This window comes from Salmo trutta, chromosome 16 (genome assembly GCF_901001165.1).
Source record: "Salmo trutta chromosome 16, fSalTru1.1, whole genome shotgun sequence".
Classification (NCBI taxonomy): domain Eukaryota; kingdom Metazoa; phylum Chordata; class Actinopteri; order Salmoniformes; family Salmonidae; genus Salmo; species Salmo trutta.
In genome coordinates, this window is record NC_042972.1 from 13,240,886 (window position 1) to 13,263,142 (window position 22,257).

At 44.7% G+C, this 22,257-nt stretch overlaps 1 pseudogene; it reads right to left on the reverse strand.

Annotated features, from left to right (window-relative positions):
- The window catches only part of LOC115150115 (thymocyte selection-associated high mobility group box protein TOX-like), a 163,543-nt pseudogene that overhangs the window by 97,627 nt on the left and 43,659 nt on the right, over positions 1-22,257 (reverse strand).

Sequence of the window (22,257 nt, forward strand, 5' to 3'; positions counted from 1 at the left end):
TCTGTCTGTTGCCTATTGGCTGTGTGTAGCCTATTGTCTGTCTGTAGGCTATCGTCTGTCTGCAGCCTATTGTCTGTCTGTAGGCTATCGGCTGTCTGTAGGCTATCGGCTGTGTGTAGCCTATTGTCTGTCTGTAGGCTATCGTCTGTTGAATCTGTCTGTTGCCTATCGGCTGTGTGTAGCCTATTGTCTTTCTGTAGGCTATCGTCTGTCTGCAGCCTATTGTCTGTCTGTAGGCTATCGGCTGTCTGTAGGCTATCGGCTGTGTGTAGCCTATTGTCTGTCTGTAGGCTATCGGCTGTTGAATCTGTCTGTTCCCTATCGGCTGTGTGTAGCCTATTGTCTGTCTGTAGGCTATCGTCTGTCTGTAGGCTATCGTCTGTCTGTAGGCTATCATCTGTCTGTAGGCTATTGTCTGTCTGCAGCCTATTGTCTGTCTGTAGGCTATCGGCTGTCTGTAGGCTATCATCTGTCTGTAGGCTATTGTCTGTCTGCTGCCTATTGTCTGTCTGTAGGCTATTGTCTGTCTGTAGGCTATCGTCTGTCTGTAGGCTACCGTCTGTCTGTAGGCTATCGTCTGTCTGTAGCTTATCGGCTGTCTGTAGCTTATCGGCTGTCTGTAGGCTATCGTCTGTCTGTAGGCTACCGTCTGTCTGTAGGCTATCGGCTGTGTGTAGGCTATCGTCTGTCTGTAGGCTATCGGCTGTCTGTAGCCTATCGGCTGTCTGTAGGCTACCGTCTGTCTGTAGGCTATCGTCTGTCTGTAGGCTATCGGCTGTCTGTAACCTATCGGCTGTCTGTAGGCTACCGTCTGTCTGTAGGCTACCGTCTGTCTGTAGGCTATCGCCTGTCTGTAGCCTATCGGCTGTGTGTAGGCTATCAGCTGTGTGTAGCCTATCGGCTGTGTGTAGGCTATCGTCTGTCTGTAGCCTATCGGCTGTCTGTAGCCTATCGGCTGTGTGTAGGCTACCGTCTGTCTGTAGCCTATCGGCTGTGTGTAGCCTATCGTCTGTCTGTAGGCTATCGGCTGTCTGTAGGCTATCGGCTGTGTGTAGCCTATCGTCTGTCTGTAGGCTATCGTCTGTCTGTAGCCTATCGGCTGTGTGTAGGCTATCGGCTGTCTGTAGGCTACCGTCTGTCTGTAGGCTATCGTCTGTCTGTAGGCTATCGGCTGTCTGTAGCCTATCGGCTGTCTGTAGGCTACCGTCTGTCTGTAGGCTACCGTCTGTCTGTAGGCTATCGCCTGTCTGTAGCCTATCAGCTGTGTGTAGCCTATCGGCTGTGTGTATGCTATCGTCTGTCTGTAGCCTATCGTCTGTCTGTAGCCTATCGGCTGTGTGTAGGCTATCGTCTGTCTGTAGCCTATCAGCTGTGTGTAGGCTATCGGCTTTTGAAATCACCACTATTTGAAAGTTTATGAAACGTTTCCTGTGTCCCTCACTCCCTTCCATTTTATAAATAACCTTGACGTGCAGATTTAGCATGTACAGTTTAATTCTAGCGACAGAGTCGAATGAAAGTGGATATATATCTTTACTACCTCCAGCCTCCCTGACAAGTAGCTCATTTGGATGATTTGTACGTGGGCTCTCCGCAGAGCACCATTTACAATATTCACTTCAGATAACGTATGGTTCTTAGCCCTGAAACCAGATGGGTTTCGTAGAAATGCTTTGTTAGCAGTCTTCTGCTTGATAAATTATTTAGGACATGTGGTTGGAAACATCAATAGAATCTCTATTGTAATTAAAAAAGGAGCCCACCAACAATATTGCACTGTTCCCCATTGAACCCTGAAGCAGGGCTGAGAGAGATAATTCAGAAAGAAAAGTTTGCATGGATTGAGTGTGGAAGACATGAAATTAAAATCTCTCTTATCCATTGTTCTTATGTTAAATGGATAAAAGAAAGCAATTGACTTTGATTTTAATTATGATTTTTTTGTATATAATGGGAACGAGTCTCTTAGAAAGAGACATGAAGGTACCCATAAGCAATCATTACTGATGAAAAAACACAAATGTGAAGAATTGGTGGATATAGCGTTTTAGAACTTTTAATTTCTCAACCGCAGTTCACCTGTCAATTGTAGCTACAGAGCGAGGAACCACGTTCCTAATGATTACACACTGAACAAAAATATAAAGCAACATGTAAGTGAGCTGAAATAAAAGATCCCAGACATGTTCCATATGCACAAAAAGCTTATTTCTCTAACATTTTGTGCACAAATTTGTTTACATCACTATTAGCATTTCTCCTTTACCAAGATAATCCATCCACCTGACAGGTGTGGCATATCAAGAAGCTGATTAAACAGCATGATCATTACACAGGTGTACCTTGTGCTGGAGACAATAAAAGGCCACTCTAAAATGTGCAGTTTTGTCACACAACACAATGCCACAGATTTTGAGGGAGTGTGTAATTGGCATGCTGACTGCAGGAATGTCCACCAGAGCTGTTGCCAGAGAATTGAATGCTCATTTCTCTACCATAAGCCGCCTCCAACGTCGTTTTAAAGAATTTGGCAGTACGTCCAACCGGCCTCACCGCCGCAGACCAAGTGTATGGCGTTGTGTGTGTGAGCGTTTTGCTGATGTGAATTTTGTGAACAGAGTGCTCCATAGTGGCGGTGGGGTTATGGTATGGGCAGGCATACGCTATGGACAATTGTATTTTATCGATGGCAATTTGAACGCACAGAGATACCGTGATGAGATCCTGAGGCCCATTGTCGGCCGATTCGTCCGCCGCCATCACTTCATGTTTCAGCGTGATAATGCACGGCCCCATGTCGCAAGGATCTGTACACAATTCCAGGAAGCTGTCCCAGTACTTCCATGGCCTGCATACTCACCATTGAGAATGTTTTGGATGCTCTGGATTGACGTGTTCGACAGCGTGTTCCAGTTCCCACAAATATCCAGCAACTTCACACAGCCATTGAAGAGGAGTGGGACAACATTCCACAAGCCACAATCAACAGCCTGATCAACTCTATGCGAAGGAGATGTTTTGCGCTGCATGAGGCAAATGGTGGTCATGCCAGATACCTCATCCACACCCCTGGTGACGACATTACACCAAGAAACATTTACCTTGATGAAAGCCCCCAACCTAAAGAAATTGAAAGTATCTTTCTTCTGTAACCAAGTTGCATGTTCCTCAGTACACAAACATGCACACAACAAAAACGAGCCATACCACGTGGTGCTGGGCCCAGTTAAGTCTTTGAAACATTCACCGACTCCCCCGCTGAAAGATCAGCCACAACATGTTGGCACCATTGTAACAAGTGATAATCAAGCCCTGGTCTCCAGCATGGGAACAGAAGTGGAATACCTGGTGTGGTAGTCTCAGGTTGGACTACTCCAAATCAACTGGACTCTGACACACACACGCACGCACGCACGCACGCGCGCGCACACACACACACACACACACACACACACACACACACACACACACACACACACACACACACACACACACACACACACACACACAAGTGCAGGCTTTGCAGGTCCATCAACCCATTTAAACACCAATAAACACAATAACATGTGGATCATGAGAGAACCTTTATGAATCAGCAGAATGTTAATAACCTATTTATTGACACTTTATGTAGTGTCCTGTAGTACTTAGTTTCAAGTGAGACACCTTCGAATATTCATAACACATCCATAAAGACGCTATATCGCATGACGCTGTACTTCATTTAAAGTCATTCCCCTTTGGTCATATATAACACATACATAAATGCCTTGTATCATATGACACTGTACTTACTATAAAGTCAGACCCCTTTGGTCATTCATAACACATACATAAAGGCTTAATGATGTAAACACACAAAAAACCACTTAGTGAATTATCACTAACAGCTAAAACAAATAAAGATTAAAGACATGTTTTTTTTCTTCCTTTATTTGTACTTTTTTAAAACAATACATATACATTAAGTGTCAAAAAGTCCACCAATGCAATTACATTGAACATTATACAGGGCTGTGAACAGTATAGCTTGTCCCTGAGCTGGAGGACAAATGGTTCTTGCCTCTCTTCCTGCTGGAGGTACTGCATGTTGGTTCCAACCTTAAAGGTAACAACAAAGAAAGTTAGCAGGTCTGTTAGGAAATGTCTTTGTCCCACCATCTAGATAAGGGTATTTCTGTGCTGCGCCAGAAACTCTAAATGGGAAGATGGGAAACTCCATTCAATTCGGATAATTATATTCCTCTTACGTTTATAAATCTCATGATGTGACTATGAGATATGGCTGTATCTAGGAGGATTTGCATTTTGCTGAGCCTGCTAGCTAGCAAAAGGTTGTCTAGCTAGCAATTGCTGTGAAATTACTTGAAATAACGATTGAGGTAGCTACAGTTTGTAATCTAACTACTACAAACTAATTTAAATTACAATAAATAATGGTTAACTTACTTGTTTTTTGCTGTCCAGTGGCAGCACAAGTGGGCATTTGGTTTTCAAACTCATCACATGATCAGCATCTTGTCAGCAAAACTAAAAAAGTACTTCGGGGTCACAGTTTTTTTTTCTTTCTTCAAAATAAAAGTGCCCCACTTAATAGTTGAAAAGTGTCAACAATAACCATTCATGATATATTAAAAATAAATTTTCTAAACATTAACAGTGATTCATATTTGTTCATATTTAAGTGACATTTGCATAAAATGTGGGTTTTAAATCATGTTCCAGTGTCAAATAAATGGCCCCAATGTGAGTCAATGTATATGGATTACATTTTGGCTTAGAGCAAGAAAGTATTGTAGGGAATACTCAGTAGGGTCTGTAGAATGTATATGGTGTCATTTCATGGGGCTTTGAATAATACAGTGTTGCTGGCTTTTTACTCCACCCATTCCATTGGCGGCCGAATCACATCACGTGCGCTTACTGCATTACAGAAAACCTGCTAACCAAACTTCAGTCCAGGGCATGCTCACTGAATTAAAGGGTAACTACACTCAAAAAAATAAGTTTCTTAAATGTATCCCAGACCTCCAAAGTCATCCCCTGATTTTTTAAAGCATTGTCTTGAACAAAGAAAATCACATTTAGTTGTTTTTCTATTAAAAAAGTGTGAAGAAATGGCCTAAACCAGAAAAAAATGGGGGAAATCAGAAACTTGGAAAAAGAAAACTAAGAATAAGTATTTTAAAAAATACTGAGTTTTGCACTTTTTCTAATCAGATTTTAAAAGGCTCTACCAACGTTTTTTTGCTCTGCATGACTGCATTTTAGAATGTGTCATCCTGAAACACAGTTTAGGTCAGGTCCAATATTAACTATGCACCCAAGAGGGAAAGAGGTTGAGCCATCTTAGAAATTAGTGAAATATAATATAATATATACAATTAAGCAGACACTTTTATCCAAAGCGAGTTAGAGTCCTGAGTGAATAAATATTTTACATATGGGTGGTCACGGGAATCAAACCCAATATCCTGGAGTTGCAATGCTGTACCAAGATGCATGACAGCCTCAATTTAATATGATTTACAAGGCCTTTATTAAGCAGTGTTTATGCCACTCTTTATAAACCATAGGTTTATGTCCTATTTGACATAATGGGTTATGTCACATTTGACATTAGTGGTTACTGTATGTCACACAGTTATGCCACATTTATGAACCCATTATAAAGTATGACATACGGTTATCAAAGATTTGTAACACATTTATGTAGTGTTTATGAAAGCTTTATGAAGGATTTATAATGACTTTATAAGCTGAACGTCATTTTAAGCGGGACCGAAGACAGATCCTAGAACTGATCTGAGCCCATAGTGGCTGAACTAGGATCAGGTCCCCACACTTATTCAGTGTGATGAATTGAGAAGGCCCTGATGCACGTCTCCATAGGGAGATGTAGAACGTGTTTTGCACAGTACCATATCTTGTGGGGAACGTGTTTTCGTCAGTCACTTCATACAGAAACACAAGATGTGGCGGTGCTACCGGTTGAAGACCACAAAACCACCCAACTAGTCTCGTGGTGGCACATCACTGGCATTTTATGGCCGTCGAAAAGTGTAGGGTTGAACTGTGAACTAACTGTGTTCCTGTGGGGTGAGGTGTGGGGAGTAAGGAGGTGAGGTGTGGGGAGTAAGAAGGTGAGGTGTAGGGAGTAAGGGTGTGAGGTGTGGGGAGTAAGGAGGTGAGGTGTGGGGAGTAAGGGTGTGAGGTGTGGGGAGTAAGGAGGTGAGGTGTGGGGAGTAAGGAGGTGAGGTGTGGGGAGTAAGGGAGTGAGGTGTAGGGAGTAAGGGAGTGAGGTGTAGGGAGTAAGGGAGTGAGGTGTAGGGAGTAAGGGAGTGAGGTGTAGGGAGTAAGGGAGTGAGGTGTAGGGAGTAAGGGAGTGAGGTGTGGGGAGTAAGGGAGTGAGGTGTAGGGAGTAAGGGAGTGAGGTGTGGGGAGTAAGGGAGTGAGGTGTAGGGAGTAAGGGAGTGAGGTGTAGGGAGTAAGGGAGTGAGGTGTGGGGAGTAAGGGAGTGAGGTGTAGGGAGTAAGGGAGTGAGGTGTGGGGAGTAAGGAGGTGAGGTGTGGGGAGTAAGGGAGTGAGGTGTGGGGAGTAAGGGAGTGAGGTGTGGGGAGTAAGGGAGTGAGGTGTGGGGAGTAAGAGGTGAGGTGTGGGGAGTAAGGAGGTGAGGTGTGGGGAGTAAGGGAGTGAGGTGTAGGGAGTAAGGGAGTGAGGTGTGGGGAGTAAGGGAGTGAGGTGTAGGGAGTAAGGGAGTGAGGTGTGGGGAGTAAGGGAGTGAGGTGTGGGGAGTAAGGGAGTGAGGTGTGGGGAGTAAGGGAGTGAGGTGTGGGGAGTAAGGGAGTGAGGTGTGGGGAGTAAGAAGGTGAGGTGTGGGGAGTAAGGGAGTGAGGTGTAGGGAGTAAGGGAGTGAGGTGTGGGGAGTAAGGGAGTGAGGTGTGGGGAGTAAGGGAGTGAGGTGTGGGGAGTAAGAAGGTGAGGTGTGGGGAGTAAGGGAGTGAGGTGTAGGGAGTAAGGGGGTGAGGTGTAGGGAGTAAGGGAGTGAGGTGTGGGGAGTAAGGAGGTGAGGTGTGGGGAATAAGGGAGTGAGGTGTGGGGAGTAAGGGGGTGAGGTGTGGGGAGTAAGGGAGTGAGGTGTGGGGAGTAAGGGAGTGAGGTGTGGGGAGTAAGGGGGTGAGGTGTGGGAGTAAGGGAGTGAGGTGTGGGGAGTAAGGGAGTGAGGTGTAGGGAGTAAGGGAGTGAGGTGTGGGGAGTAAGGGAGTGAGGTGTAGGGAGTAAGGGAGTGAGGTGTAGGGAGTAAGGGAGTGAGGTGTAGGGAGTAAGGGAGTGAGGTGTGGGGAGTAAGGGAGTGAGGTGTAGGGAGTAAGGGAGTGAGGTGTAGGGAGTAAGGGAGTGAGGTGTGGGGAGTAAGGGAGTGAGGTGTGGGGAGTAAGGGAGTGAGGTGTAGGGAGTAAGGGAGTGAGGTGTAGGGAGTAAGGGAGTGAGGTGTGGGGAGTAAGGGAGTGAGGTGTAGGGAGTAAGGGAGTGAGGTGTGGGGAGTAAGGGAGTGAGGTGTAGGGAGTAAGGGAGTGAGGTGTAGGGAGTAAGGGAGTGAGGTGTGGGGAGTAAGGGGGGGGGGTAAGGGGAGCATCCTCTCACCCCAGCAGAGGGCAGTCTCTTCCCGTCGGGGTTGGGGCGCATGGGCAGGGAGCTATAGAGTCGAACGCCGCGGTCGCCTGATGCACCGTATCTGCTCTGTAGAGAACGAGAGAGAGAGAGAGAAACTTTAGCCTCAGAACTTTCAACATGTTTTCACTCAATAAAATACTATTGCGTCACACACACAAAACAAAACGCTAGCGAACAAAAAGTCAGGCATTGTCAATTGTAGAAACATGGAGGTCAGCAGAATTTAGTGATAAAGCACTGAAGATCTGAATAGACTGTCATCAAGTACAAGCATCCACTTCTTACTGATGTCTACACATATACCCGTGGTGTTTCCCCTACATTCATTTAGCAGCGGCGGGCCAACTCCCTTACCCTATGTGTGAAAACACACTGCAGGAGAGTTGGCACTGCAGCTCTGGAGCCGGGGTACCTGGGAATCTAATGACTCACAACAAGACCCTTCCTGCCAGTGGAGCCTTTGGAGCGTTTTCCTCAGCGAGTTTAACGCCGCACCTCTCCTTCTTTCACACCACACAGATTCTCTCACTCCCTCTCTCTCTGTTTATCTCTCCATCTCTCTCTCTGTTTACCTATCTCTCACCCACGAAAGGTTGCTGGTTCCAATCCAACTAGGTTAAAAATCTGTCTGTGCCCTTCAGCAAGGCTCTTAACCCTAACTGTTCCTGAAAGTCTCTGGATGAGTGTCTGCTAAATGTGTAAAAAAGGAGAGACACAGGGAGAGGAGAATAGACAGATAGCGACTAAGTTAAGTTACATAGATCAGTGGTAACATACCCGAAGATAATCATACATAACTGGTGTAGTGGGTTGTTGAGTGGCTGGAAAATGGATATGTAGTGAGAAATCGGTGTGTAATTGGGCTTGATATCTATTCTGTACAGTAATCAGTGCGATGGGTTTACCCAAAATGATGCATACAGGTTTGTAATTAGTTGAAAGTCTCTGATGTAGATTACCATGTGAGGAAGAAAATAACACAGAGATATGGTCCAGGCCATATATCACATCCTCTCTGTCGCTCCTCTCTCTGTCACTCCTCTCTCTCTGTCAATCTTCTCTCTCTGTCACTCCGCTCTCTCTGTCACCACTCTCTCTCTGTCATCACTCTCTCTCTGTCATCACTCTCTCTCTGTCATCACTCTCTCTCTGTCACTCCTCTCTCTCTGTCAATCTTCTCTCTCTGTCACTCCGCTCTCTCTGTCACCACTCTCTCTCTGTCACTCCTCTCTCTCTGTCAATCTTCTCTCTCTGTCACTCCGCTCTCTCTGTCACCACTCTCTCTCTGTCACCACTCTCTCTCTGTCACCACTCTCTCTCTGTCACTCCTCTCTCTCTGTCACCACTCTCTCTCTCTGTCACTCCTCTCTCTCTGTCGCTCCTCTCTCTGTCACTCCTCTCTCTCTGTCACTCCTCTCTCTCTGTCACCACTCTCTCTCTGTCACCACTGTCTCTCTGTTACCACTCTCTCTCTGTCGCTCCTCTCTCTCTGTCACTCCTCTCTCTGTCACTCCTCTCTCTCTGTCACTCCTCTCTCTCTGTCACCACTCTCTCTCTGTCACCACTCTCTCTCTGTCACTCCTCTCTCTCTGTCGCTCCTCTCTCTCTGTCACCACTCTCTCTCTGTCACCACTCTCTCTCTGTCCCTCCTCTCTCTGTCACTCCTCCCTCTCTATCAATCTTCTCTCTTTGTCACTTCTCGCTCTTTGTCACTCCTCTCTCTGTCACTCCTCTCTCTCTGTCACTCCTCTTGCAAGTACACACTATAAAACACAAACATAAATACATCCCCCCCCCACACACACACACTAATTCAAGAGCAAGGTTCCAGATTACTATGCAGCGAGATATATTTCACAACGGAGTGAGAAAACGTCCCCGGACCAATCAGGGTTTGCTGTGCAACTCTTTTCTTGTCAGTCAGATGCTGGGGGCAAAGACACACACAGTACATACAAGAGAAAATGGCTGCAGGCCACATGGAACCCCATTCCCTATACAGTGCTGCAGGCCAAATGGAACCCCATTCCCTATATAGTGCTGCAGGTCAAATGGCACTCCATTCCCTATACAGTGCTGCATGCCAAATGGAACCCCATTCCCTATACAGTGCTGCATGTGAAATGGAACACCATTCCCTATATAGTGCTGCATGTAAAATGGAACCCCATTCCCTATACAGTGCTGCATGCCAAATGGAACCCCATTCCCTATACAGTGCTGCATGCCAAATGGAACCCCATTCCCTATACAGTGCTGCATGCCAAATGGAACTCCCTTCCCTATACAGTGCTGCATGCCAAATGATCCCATTCCCTATACAGTGCTGCATGCCAAATGGAACCCCATTCCCTATATAGTGCTGCATGCCAAATGGAACTCCATTCCCTATACAGTGCTGCATGCCAAATGGAACCCCATTCCCTATACAGTGCTGCATGCCAAATGGAACTCCATTCCCTATACAGTGCTGCATGCCAAATGCAACTCCCTTCCCTATACAGTGCTGCATCCCAAATGGCACCCCATTCCCTATGCAGTGCTGCATGCCAAATGCAACTCCCTTCCCTATACAGTGCTGCATGCCAAATGATCCCATTCCCTATACAGTGCTGCATTCCAAATGGCACCCCATTCCCTATATAGTGCTGCATGCCAAATGCAACTCCCTTCCCTATACAGTGCTGCATGCCAAATGGAACTCCCTTCCCTACACAGTGCTGCATGCCAAATGATCCCATTCCCTATACAGTGCTGCATGCCAAATGCAACTCCCTTCCCTATACAGTGCTGCATGCCAAATGGAACCCCATTCCCTATACAGTGCTGCATGCCAAATGGCACCCCATTCCCTATACAGTGCTGCATGCCAAATGCAACTCCCTTCCCTATACAGTGCTGCATGCCAAATGGAACTCCATTCCCTATACAGTGCTGCAGGCCAAATGCAACTCCCTTCCCTATACAGTGCTGCATGCCAAATGCAACTCCCTTCCCTATACAGTGCTGCATGCCAAATGGAACCCCATTCCCTATACAGTGCTGCATGCCAAATGGCACCCCATTCCCTATACAGTGCTGCATGCCAAATGGTACCCCATTCCCTATACAGTGCTGCATCCCAAATGGTACCCCATTCCCTATACAGTGCTGCATCCCAAATGGTACCCCATTCCCTATACAGTGCAACAACTTTTGACCAAAGCCATATGAGCCCTGGTCAAAAGTAGTGCACTGTGAAAGTAATGAGTCCCATTTGGGGAAGCTATAACCTGCTATAACCTGCTATAACCTGCTATAACCAGCCATGAGACCTGCCACCAGCTCCATCACTTTCCAAAACCAGCCTATTAAACACCAGCTCGACCTCTCTCCGAAACCAGCCTATTAAACACCAGCTCCATCTCTCTCCGAAACCAGCCTATTAAACACCAGCTCCATCTCTCTCCAACACCAGCCTATTAAACACCAGCTCGACCTCTCTCCGAAACCAGCCTATTAAACACCAGCTCCATCTCTCTCCGAAACCAGCCTATTAAACACCAGCTCCATCTCTCTCCAACACCAGCCTATTAAACACCAGCTCCATCTCTCTCCAACACCAGCCTATTAAACACCAGCTCCATATCTCTCCGAAAACAGCATATTAAACACCAGCTCCATCTCTCTCCAAAACCAGCCTATTAAACAACAGCTCCATCTCTCTCCAACACCAGCCTATTAAACACCAGCTCCATCTCTCTCCAAAACCAGCCTATTAAACACCAGCTCCATCTCTCTCCAACACCAGCCTATTAAACACCAGCTCCATCTCTCTCCAACACCAGCCTATTAAACACCAGCTCCATCTCTCTCCGAAACCAGCCTATTAAACACCAGGTCCATCTCTCTCCAACACCAGCCTATTAAACACCAGCTCCATCTCTCTCCAACACCAGCCTATTAAACACCAGCTCCATATCTCTCCAACACCAGCCTATTAAACAACAGCTCCATCTCTCTCCAACACCAGCCTATTAAACACCAGCTCCATCTCTCTCCAACACCAGCCTATTAAACACCAGCTCCATCTCTCTCCAACACCAGCCTATTAAACACCAGCTCCATCTCGCTCCAAAACCAGCCTATTAAAGAACAGCTCCATCTCTCTCCAACACCAGCCTATTAAACACCAGCTCCATCTCTTTCCAACACCAGCCTATTAAACACCAGCTCCATCTCTCTCCAACACCAGCCTATTAAACACCAGCTCCATCTCGCTCCAAAACCAGCCTATTAAACAACAGCTCCATCTCTCTCCAACACCAGCCTATTAAACACCAGCTCCATCTCTCTCCAACACCAGCCTATTAAACACCAGCTCCATCTCTCTCCAACACCAGCCTATTAAACACCAGCTCCATCTCGCTCCAAAACCAGCCTATTAAACAGGCCATTAGAGGACTGTAATAAATGAGTCTAAGTCCCAATAATGTAAACACTAGCTCCATAGAACTGTGTTTTAATAGGAAGGGGGTTGTGCACTTATCGGAGGCCCACGACAGTGTGTGTCCCCCCGGGGAGAAAATGGCTGTCTGGAACACTGGATGGCTGGCAGGTTGTTATGTCACAGCCAAGGTCCCCAGACAGACGACATCATCAGTCCAGAGTGGGGTTTATTGAGAATGACGCTGAATTATTGAGTTTGAATTTCAGAACAGGGTCATCATGGATTTGGGATGAATACTGGGCATTTTAGAATCACATAGAAGAGGATGCTTGCTCCGGAAATATAACCAGGAGAGGGGCATACATGCAAGTTATATGAAAACTGGTAGGAATACTAGGCTAGTTATATGACTGCGATGGTTAAACTACAGAGACAAATGTGTTGAAAGTATTTTTACTTTATGTAACTAGGCAAGTCAGTTAAGAATAAATTCTTATTTACAATGACGGCCTACACCGGCCAAACCAGGACAACGCTGGGCCAATTGTGCACCGCCCTATGGGACTCCCAATCACAGCTTGTTGTGATACAGCCTGGATTCAAACCAGGGTGTCTGTATTGATGCATCTAGCACTGCAATGCAGTGACTTAGACCGCTGCGCCACTCAGGAGCCCAAAGTATAGGGTAGCCTGCATATAAAATGACAGAAGAATCCAGATGTGTTTTTACATGATCAAACTCCTTTCATATTGAGGACATACCTGCAAGTAATAATACAATAATTTAAATATCTCTCTCTCTCTCAATTCTATTCAATTCAAGGGGCTTTATTGGCATGGGATACATGTTTACATTGCCAAAGCAAGTGAAATTCTCTCTCTCTCTCTCTCCCTCTTTTTCTTACTCACTCTCTCTCTCTCTCTTTCTGTCTCTCATGGTCACTCTCTAAGTGATTGCTACTTTTCATCTCATGGCGAGTCAGCCGCGGGCCCAGCTAGCTATCATTATGCAAATAGCCGCAATTCAATTTCAGTCGGTCGTGGGGGAGGGGGGTATCCTCTCACAGGGGATTCACAGTCTTACTGTACAGTACTATGGTGTCCATGTTAGGACCACCTCAGTCCATAGAAAGTCTCTATACACTCATGTTCTGATCTAGAGATCTGACTAGACTCCACCTACTATTGAAACCTAAAAAAGTCACATTTTACTAACTGAGAAACGTGGGCGTGCTTACTGATTACTGTAAATAGCACATTCATTATCAAGTCGTTGTTACTGTAAATCAAGCCACTTCCTCAAAGCATTACCTTTCTTGTAGACTACTATGCTTTAATGAAAAATTTAGTTACACATTGAAAGTTAACAATTACATACATCAGAATACATTTTATTGATGCTAGTCATGAAATGTAAAAAATACATCCAGGGGAGTTAATGATTCCAATATATATATATATATATATACTGCTCAAAAAAATAAAGGGAACACTTAAACAACACATCCTAGATCTGAATGAAAGAAATAATCTTAATAAATACTTTTTTCTTTACATAGTTGAATGTGCTGACAACAAAATCACACAAAAATAATCAATGGAAATCCAATTTATCAACCCATGGAGGTCTGGAATTGGAGTCACACTCAAAATTAAAGTGGAAAACCACACTACAGGCTGATCCAACTTTGATGTAATGTCCTTAAAACAAGTCAAAATGAGGCTCAGTAGTGTGTGTGGCCTCTACGTGCCTGTATGACCTCCCTACAATGCCTGGGCATGCTCCTGATGAGGTGGCGGATGGTCTCCTGAGGGATCTCCTCCCAGACCTGGACTAAAGCATCCGCCAACTCCTGGACAGTCTGTGGTGCAACGTGGCGTTGGTGGATGGAGCGAGACATGATGTCCCAGATGTGCTCAATTGGATTCAGGTCTGGGGAACGAGCGGGCCAGTCCATAGCATCAATGCCTTCCTCTTGCAGGAACTGCTGACACACTCCAGCCACATGAGGTCTAGCATTGTCTTGCATTAGGAGGAACCCAGGGCCAACCGCACCAGCATATGGTCTCACAAGGGGTCTGAGGATCTCATCTCGGTACCTAATGGCAGTCAGGCTACCTCTGGCGAGCACATGGAGGGCTGTGTGGCCCCCCAAAGAAATGCCACCCCACACCATGACTGACCCACTGCCAAACCGGTCATGCTGTAGGATGTTGCAGGCAGCAGAACGTTCTCCACGGCGTCTCCAGACTCTGTCACGTCTGTCACGTGCTCAGTGTGAACCTGCTTTCATCTGTGAAGAGCACAGGGCGCCAGTGGCGAATTTGCCAATCTTGGTGTTCTCTGGCAAATGCCAAACGTCCTGCACGGTGTTGGGCTGTAAGCACAACCCCCACCTGTGGACGTCGGGCCCTCATACCACCCTCATGGAGTCTGTTTCTGACCGTTTGAGCAGACACATGCACATTTGTGGCCTGCTGGAGGTCATTTTGCAGGGCTCTGGCAGTGCTTCTCCTGCTCCTCCTTGCACAAAGGCGGAGGTAGCGGTCCTGCTGCTGGGTTGTTGCCCTCCTACGGCCTACTCCACATCTCCTGATGTACTGTCTTATCTCCTGGTAGCGCCTCCATGCTCTGGACACTACGCTGACAGACGCAGCAAACCTTCTTGCCACAGCCCGCATTTGATGTGCCATCCTGGATGAGCTGCACTACCTGAGCCACTTGTGCGGGTTGTAGACTCCGTCTCATGCTACCACTAGAGTGAAAGCACCGCCAGCATTCAAAAGTGACCAAAACATCAGCCAGGAAGCATAGGAACTGAGAAGTGGTCTGTGGTCCCCACCTGCAGAACCACTCTTTTATTGGGGGTGTCTTGCTAATTACCTATAATTTCCACATGTTGTCTATTCCATTTGCACAACAGCATGTGACATTTATTGTCAATCAGTGTTGCTTCCTAAGTGGACAGTTTGATTTCACAGAAGTGTCATTGACTTGGAGTTACATTGTGTTTTTTAAGTGTTCCCTTTATTTTTTTGAGCAGTGTATATATATACTACAGTTCAAAAGTTTGGGGTCACTTAGAAATGTCCTTGTTTTCCATGGCATTCTAGTCGTCAATTTGTTGAGGTAATCTGAAGAGATTTCACCCCATGCTTCCTGAAGCACCTCCCACAAGTTGGATTGGCTTGATGGGCACTTTTTACGTACCATATCGTCAAGCTGTTCCCACAACAGCTCAATATGGTTGAGATCTGGTGACTGTGCTGGCCACTCCATAGTAGACAGAATACCAGCTGACTGCTTCTTCCCTAAATAGTTCCTGCATAGTTTGGAGCTGTGCTTTGGGTCATTGTCCTGTTGTAGGAGGAAATTGGTTCCAACTAAGCTCCGTCCATAGGGTATGGCATGGTGTTGCAAAATGGAGTGATAGCCTTCCTTCTTCAAGATCCCTTTAACCCTGTACAAATCTCCCACTTTACCACCACCCAAGCCCCCCCAGACCTTCACATTGCCTCCACCATGCTTGACAGATGGCGTCAAGCACTCCTCCAGCAATCTTAGAATTTTTTCTGTGTCTCACAAATGTTCCTCTTTGTGATCCGAACACCTCAAACTTAGATTTGTCTGTCTATAATACTTTTTTCCAATCTTCCACTGTCCAGTGTCTGTGTTCTTTTGCGCATCTTAATCTTTTCTTTTTATTGGCCAGTCTGAGTTATGGCTTTTTCTTTGCAACTCTGCCAGCATCTCGGAGTCGCCTCTTCACTGTTGACGTTGAGACTGGTGTTTGGTGGGTACTATTTAATGAAGCTGCCAGTTGAGGACCTGTGAGGCGTCTGTTTCTCAAACTAGACACTCTAATGTGCTTGTCCTCTTGCTCAGTTGTGCACTGGGGCCTCCCACTCCTCTTTCTATTCTGGTTAGAGCCAGTTTGCTCTGTTCTGTGAAGGGAGAAGTACACAGAGTTGTACGAGATCTTCAGTTTCTTGGCAATTTCTCGCATGGAATAGCCTTAATTTCTCAGAACAAGAATAGACTGACGAGTTTCAGAAGAAAGGTCTTTGTTTCTGGCCATTTTGAGCCTGTAATCGAACCCAGAAATTGCTTCTTTAATCAGAACAACAGTTTTCAGCTGTGCTAACATAATTGCAAAAGGGTTTTCTAATGATCAATTAGCCTTTTAAAATTATAGACTTGCATTAGCTAACACAACGTGCCATTGGAACACAGAAGTGATGGTTGCTGATAATGGGCCTCTGTACGCCTATGTAGATATTCCATCAAAAATCTGCCATTTCCAGCTACAATAGTCATTTACAACATTAACAATGTCTACACTGTATTTCTGATCAATTTGATGTTATTTTAATGGACAAAAAATGTGCTTTCTTTCAAAAACAAGAACATTTCTAAGTGACCCCAAACTTTTGAACGGTAGTGTATATACACTACATGACCAAAAGTATGTGGACACCTGCTCTTCGAACATCTCATTCCAAAATCATGGGCATTAATATGGAGTTGATCCCCCCCTTTGCTGCAATAACAGCCTCCACTCTTCTGGGAAGGCTTTCCACTAGATGTTGGAACATTGCTGTGGGGACTTGCTTCCATTCAGCCACAAGAGCATTAGTGAGTTTGGGCACTGATGTTGGGCGATTAGGCAGCAGCTACTCTCCCTGGGGTCTAGCAACATAAGACAGTTACATACAGTTTAAAATACTACATGACATTACATTTCATAAGTGTTGCAACCGAGTGTTGCAACCAAGGTCAGACGATTTTTACGAGCTACGCGCTTCACGACTCAGCAGTTCCAATCTGTGAGCTTGTGTGGCCTACCACTTCGCGGCTAAGATGTTGTTGCTCCTAGACGTTTCCACTTCACAATAGCATTACTTACAGTTGACCGGGGCAGCTCTAGCAGGGCAGGAATTTGACAAACTGACTTGACAGTGCCAAGTTGAACGTCACTGAGCTCTTCAGTAAGGCCATTCTACTGCCAATGTTTGTCTATGGAGATTGCATGGCGGTGTGCTCAATTTTATACACCTGTCAGCAACGGGTGTGGTTGAAATTGCCGAGTCCACTAATTTGAAGGGGTGTCCACATACTGCTGTGTATATAGTGTATATAATTGGCAAAAATGTAGTGCCAAGGTTTTTGTTTGCTATTGGATGACTTACAGTACAACACAGTTGTTGTTCTAGGTTAGTTAGCCCTGGCTTTGGACAATACTGCATGTTCCTGTGATTGAGTGTATTTCTTCCTTTGCGATCAATAGAAGCAAGATAACATCTCAGTACAATGTGTGTGTGTGTGTGTGTGTGTGTGTGTGTGTGTGTGTGTGTGTGTGTGTGTGTGTGTGTGTGTGTGTGTGTGTGTGTGTGTGTGTGTGTGTGTGTGTGTGTGTGACTGTGTGTGCGTACGTACATGCTTGTGCGTGTGTGTTTTGTCAGCTATATACACACACACACAGAACAGAGGATACAGCTGAGTACAGCAACTCATATCGGCCTGTCAGATATATTGTCAACCGAGCAAAATAATCACAATTGGACTATGTTAGTCAAAGCACCATCACATCGCTCTGGGAAAACTAAATCAACTCAACCTTTCATCAGCATATTAACTACCCTGAAAAGGGAGAGAACTCAACTTTATGTGTTTGAAACTGCACATATGCCAAGCCCATAACCTTAGCAATGACATTCTTAAAGTGTGAAACAGGTGGTTTGAAGCGATTACGTTAAGTGAATTTCACAGTTATCCAGTGCCAAATGTAGCACTTTCAATAATTGTCTCCCAACAAAACACAAATCTTTCTCTCAATGATTCATCTGTATAAAGTTGACATTTGAAGCAACACATTCAACCCTCAAACCTGCTTTCAAACATCTCAATTTTCACAGTTTGTCGTTCTGAATTTGTTATTGGATAATAAATCATTTTAAAAAAGCATTAAAATAACCTATTGTTTGCATGTTCCTCCCTCACAAAAGAGCCTCCCCTGTTTTGAGCCAAACAAAATCACCTCCCAGCCATGTGTTTTCCTAGTGAATCGTTGTGGTGTAGCCAGTTCAACGCTACATAGATCCCCTGTCACTGTGTATGCTTTTAGAACTACAGATGTAGGATCTTCATTTGAGCCAGTTTGCAGTTAAACCTTAAATACACTACAAGTTAAAAATGTCCTTCATCGCAGAAACGTTCTCCTGCAACAGGGTGATCAAATTAAGATCCTACATCTGTATGCAGTTTGCTCTCAGAGTAAGACAGTAGAAAGACTGCATCGTACAAAGATGAGGATTTGAGTGCAAATGACAAAGGCAACTTCCATTGCTTTCTATATCATAGAGAGAGAGAGAGAGAGAGAGAGCTTAACCCATCACTTATGCTATTATCTATAGCTTTCATGTTAGACACTGCACTTTCTGTGACTTAGATGGAGCTATGAAGTATGTGAGTGGTATATCATTGTTAACTATATTATCGGCCTTGACAACAAGTATAGAAAGATTCTGGCCTCGACTTGCACAATGAGAGAAAGGACTATATGGTTGAGTACATTCCTTTTAGAGATTGGCACTAAAGCCACGGATTCAGCGACCGATGCTATATACATCCACCTTGTAATATCTAGTTTGATTTGGTTCCTTTAGTTAGCTGTTGCTTTTGTGTTTGATAGTAGCCTACTCTCTTGAACACTCAACAATCTTTTTTATTTTGTATTTACGAGATGCAGTACGGTTTTCTGTTCTGAATGAACTGCCTTAAAAGGAAAGTGAAGGGTTGAAACTCTGCTCCTCTCCCAGTACCTCAGACTTTCTCTTATGAATCAGCCAGGGCCAAAGTGCTCCCAAGGACCATTCTGTCTGAGTGAAGATAACTAAAGAATATCTTCCATGGTCCGTGGAGCAAGCGCACCAGCTCGCCTGCCAGAGAGCAACACACAGAAAAGCTCTCAAACATCGTGAACCCTCGTTCCCTTAGGAGTAGAAACGTTGTGTATTAATATGGTATTCCAAATATGATCCTTCTATGGCATCTGCGTTGACTGAGATGTGCCAAAGATCAATTACTGATGGCACTCTAATCAATACAGTATATTATCTCTGGATATAGTCACCCTAATCAATACAGTATATTATCTCTGGATATAGTCACCCTAATCAATACAATATAGTATCTCTGGATATAGTCACCCTAATCAATAGAGTATATTATCTCTGGATATAGTCACCCTAATCAATACAGTATAGTATCTCCGGATATAGTCACCCTAATCAATACAGTACATTATATCTGGATATAGTCACCCTAATCAATAGAGTATATTATCTCTGGATATAGTCATCCTAATCAATACAGTACATTATATCTGGATATAGTCACCCTAATCAATAGAGTATATTATCTCAGGATATAGTAACCCTAATCAATACAGTATATTATCTCTGGATATAGTAACCCTAATCAATACAGTATATTATCTCAGGATATAGTAACCCTAATCAATACAGTATATTATCTCAGGATATAGTAACCCTAATCAATACAGTATATTATCTCTGGATATAGTCATAATTCGGTCACAACATTTTCCACTTCAGTGGGATTTTGGAGACACCATACCAATTGCATATGAGTCACCTAATCTCTACATATTCAACTATGAGGCCAAAAACATTTTATACCACAGTAGACTATAGCTACAGCTGACGCCACCATGTTCAGTAGGGCACACCCTTGCAAACTGTTTTACAATGTTTTTTTAAAAACATTTTTGGATTTTGTTTTTACTGAAAATGAAAATACGATGTTCCTATTGGTCAAGTCCAGGTATAGTACCTCCTCGTTTCAAAACATTTCCTTCCTACTGAACACTACCCAAGTGTCAGAGTCAGCCACACAGCTCACAACCCTCATTATATAGAGCACTGATCTCTTACCCTGTATTTACTGGACAGCAGATGTCTCCTGTAGCACAACACTGTACATTCACCTCACTGTTGACTGAAAGATCAACAAAAAGTGAAACTATAGGAGACATGTTAACAAAGTGAGAGGAACGGAGAGGAATGGAGGAGGAGATGAAAAAATGGTTGAGGGGTGTTCATTTCACTCAACATTTTAATAGAATGTTTGACATGCACACATTTGTTTGACATGCACACATTCAAGCGCACACACACACACACACACACACACACACACACACACACACACACACACACACACACACACACACACACACACACACACACACACACACACACACACACACACACCTCCAAAATCACCTGCGGCTTTCATGTGGGTTGGGTGTGGAACGTTCAGTGTCACAAGTAAAAAATAGAAAATGAAAAAAAAATTCAGATCATGCCCCTGAGATTGTTAAACAGTCTGTCGACATACAAGGTCGTAAAAACTGATGGTGTGTTATTAGCAACTTTCACTATAAATGTATCTGGTGTTAGAGAAGCCTTTCCCATACAGTACACTCTTTTTTCCTACTGGGTAAATAAATATTGAGACAGAGAGTCAAGTGAGACCACCCATCCTTGGAAATCCACAAGTTTCACTGCTTGAGGCACATTCTTCCCTCAAAAGAGAAACCGGCATCTAAACCAGAAAATCTGTGTCTAAATCATAGTGTTCTGTAGTACCTGGCAGGCATTCAATTGGTAGTGATCCACATCACCTTTAAATAGCAGAATTACAGGCCTAGTGAGACTGCTAAAGAATCTGGTAGCTACATGGTCAGGGTTAGAATCTGGCAGCTACATGGTCAGGGTTAGAATCTGGCAGCTACATGGTCAGGGTTAGAATCTGACAGCTACATGGTCAGGGTTAGAATCTGACAGCTACATGGTCAGGGTTAGAATCTGGCAGCTACATGGTCAGGGTTAGAATCTGGCAGCTACATGGTCAGGGTTAGAATCTGGCAGCTACATGGTCAGGGTTAGAATCTGACAGCTACATGGTCAGGGTTAGAATCTGACAGCTACATGGTCAGGGTTAGAATCTGACAGCTACATGGTCAGGGTTAGAATCTGGCAGCTACATGGTCAGGGTTAGAATCTGACAGCTACATGGTCAGGGTTAGAATCTGACAGCTACATGCTCAGGGTTAGAATCTGGCAGCTACATGGTCAGGGTTAGAATCTGACAGCTACATGGTCAGGGTTAGAATCTGGCAGCTACATGGTCAGGGTTAGAATCTGGTAGCTACATGGTCAGGGTTAGAATCTGACAGCTACATGGTCAGGGTTAGAATCTGGCAGCTACATGGTCAGGGGTAGAATCTGGAAGCTACATGGTCAGGGTTAGAATCTGACAGCTACATGGTCAGGGTTAGAATCTGGTAGCTACATGGTCAGGGTTAGAATCTGACAGCTACATGGTCAGGGTTAGAATCTGGTAGCTACATGGTCAGGGTTAGAATCTGGTAGCTACATGGTCAGGGTTAGAATCTGACAGCTACATGGTCAGGGTTAGAATCTGGTAGCTACATGGTCAGGGTTAGAATCTGGTAGCTACATGGTCAGGGTTAGAATCTGGTAGCTACATGGTCAGGGTTAGAATCTGACAGCTACATGGTCAGGGGTAGAATCTGGTAGCTACATGGTCAGGGTTAGAATCTGGTAGCTACATGGTTAGGGTTAGAATCTGGTAGCTACATGGTTAGGGTTAGAATCTGGTAGCTACATGGTCAGGGTTAGAATCTGGCAGCTACATGGTCAGGGGTAGAATCTGGAAGCTACATGGTCAGGGTTAGAATCTGGCAGCTACATGGTCAGGGGTAGAATCTGGAAGCTACATGGTCAGGGTTAGAATCTGACAGCTACATGGTCAGGGTTAGAATCTGGTAGCTACATGGTCAGGGTTAGAATCTGGTAGCTACATGGTCAGGGTTAGAATCTGGTAGCTACATGGTCAGGGTTAGAATCTGGCAACTACATGCTCAGACAAGGAGTCATATCATGATGTACTAACATTTTAATGGGCTGTCAAATGATACAAACATTTAATAGAGTTTATCGCAGGAATTGCTTTGATTAATCACAATTCATCGGAAATTCATAATTTGCTAAAATTTAGCTGTACTTTAAGATTTTTTTTATTCAAAAAGAATTGCAAGAATATTGCC